Source organism: Neofelis nebulosa, chromosome 5 (assembly GCF_028018385.1).
Source record: "Neofelis nebulosa isolate mNeoNeb1 chromosome 5, mNeoNeb1.pri, whole genome shotgun sequence".
Classification (NCBI taxonomy): domain Eukaryota; kingdom Metazoa; phylum Chordata; class Mammalia; order Carnivora; family Felidae; genus Neofelis; species Neofelis nebulosa.
In genome coordinates, this window is record NC_080786.1 from 58,725,354 (window position 1) to 58,727,735 (window position 2,382).

The 2,382-nt window shown below is 40.4% G+C and overlaps 1 pseudogene; it reads left to right on the forward strand.

Moving 5' to 3' along the window:
- The first annotated feature begins 260 nt into the window (after nt 1-260).
- Nucleotides 261-762, forward strand: LOC131511372 (peroxiredoxin-5, mitochondrial-like; annotated as a pseudogene).
- The last annotated feature ends 1,620 nt before the right edge of the window (nt 763-2,382 follow it).

A 2,382-nucleotide genomic window follows, 5' to 3' on the forward strand; every position in this document is an offset into this window, starting at 1 on the left:
AATCCAAGGCAATGAATTCTTCCAACAGCCTAGTTGAATTTAGAAACACATTCTTCCCCAACCAAGTCTCCAGATAAGAATACAGCCCAGTGTCTCTGGGATAGGCATGCTGCTGGTTGGGCTGAACCTTCTTGGTGGCTGAGCAGGCTTGGTTCTTGTCTGGGCAGCTGCCATTATCTGCAGCATGGGTGGGAGTGGGAGCAGGAGGGGGCCAGCAATGAGTCAGGGAGTAGATGCTTGGCAGGGCCTATGGTTTCAGCAGCGCCAATTCAGCCATGGCCCCAGTCGAGGTGGGAGATTCCATCCCTTCTGTGGTGGTTTTAGGAGGGGAGGCTAGGAACAAACTGAACCTGGCAGAGCTGTTCAGGGGCATGAAGGGGGTGCTATTTGGAATCCCTGAGGCCTTTACCCCCGAATGTTCCAAGACCCACCTGCTAGGGTTTGTGGAGCTGGCTGAGGCTTTGAAGGCCAAGGGGTCCAGGTAGTAGCATGTCAAGTTTTAATGATGTCTTTGTGACTGAAAAGTGGGGATGAGCTCACAACTTTGGAGACAAGGTTAGGCTCTTGTCTGACCCCACAGGGGCCTTTGGAAAGGAGATGGATTTGCTACTAGATAATTCATTGGTGTCTGTCTTTGGAAAAGACCAGCTTAAGAGGTTTTCCATGGTAGAAGAGGATGACATAGTGAAGTCCCTGCATGTGGAGCCAGATGGTATAGGCTGCACTTGCAGCCTGGCCCCTAACATCATCTTGCAGCTCTGAAGCCCTGGCCTCAGACATGCTCCTTGTAACCTTTTCTATTTTACCTACCCAGGCCTGGATGGAGGGCCCCAGTCCAACTGCAACAGGGGCCACCCAGTAGGAATCTTGGCCAAATTTCTGCAATAAACATTTCTGGTTCACATTAAAACAAACAAACAGCCCAATTGATACCAAGATTGTCACTTTGTGAGACTGAGCAGAGGACTCATCTAAGTCATGCCTGGATTACTGACCTATAGGAATTGTGAGACAATAAGTGTGCTTTGTTTTAAGCTACAAAGATTGTGGTAATTTGCTATATAGCAATAGAACACATACACAGATTCTTCATCCTAGTTCACAGTAAAAGACAAATATTTAGAGTCCCCATGTTATTTTAGTTCTTTAGTCCTATGTGGGTCTTTGACTTGGACTGTTTTTGCTTTCTTTGAGTTTTACATGCTAAATTGTGAAAATAGAAATAATTTGCTTCTTTATTACACTCTTATTTGGGGATTTACACTTTTATTTTTTTTTTTAATTTTTTTCATGTTTTATTTATTTTTGAGAGAGAGAGAGAGACAGAGCATGAGCAGGGGAGGGGCAGAGAGAGAGAGGGAGACACAGAATCCAAAGCAGGCTCCAGGCTCTGAGCTGTTAGCACAGAGCCTGACGCGGGGCTCGAACTCACAAACCACGAGATCATGACCTGAGCTGAAGTCGGACGCTTAACCGACTGAGCCGCCCAGGCGCCCCAGATTTACACTTTTAAAAAATATTTTTTCTTGTCTCAATGTCTTAAGGCTAATTTTAGACCCTCTTTCATGGGACAACATGAAATGGCCATGATGCTTCTTCTCCTTGCCCTAGCCACCTAATCATCTCTTTTGCATGTAGCATCAACTCCTATGATTTTCAGCCTTTTATTCTGATCAGCATAGAAACAGTATCTTTGGCTATAAAGTTTACATGTCTACCCTTCTCATTAATGTCTCACTTTTTTTCATGTTTATACATGTGAATATTTATTTTTCATTCAAATCATTCTATAAATTCTGGTGAGTTTTTATGTAAAAATGATTTTGTAAGGTCAAAACATTTATGGTGGGGAGCTTTATCCCCTAATTTATCTGTTTGTTACATCTAAATGTTCACGTATCACATTTTACTTTGTAAAAGTTGGACATATCTGTGTTTGGTCAGTGTTTAATTTGTTATTATATGTAAGTTTCCAAATGTTATTCTGCTTGTAATCTTAAACTGTGTATTTGAGCATGTTGCCTTTCTAAGAAGTTCAATATAACCCTAACCATAATGCAACATATAAATCATATAATTTAGGAATCAGTTAGTTGACACGTATGCTTTCATATTCCATAGTGCTAGGAGTTGAGGGTATAGAGACATAAAGAGTTACCATTCTTTTTAATCCTTTCAGCACATACATTTTCACACATTTTACAAACTCACAAAAAATATAGTTTGAGTATTTGATACATGCTGTCTCTATTTAAAAAAAAAATCTTACTTTTCTTTAGAATATAATGGTATATGTTGAAAAGCTGACATATTTGTGTATCAAACACATAGAAATAAACATTTGAGATGAAATATTGATGAAATAATTTTTCTATGTTTATC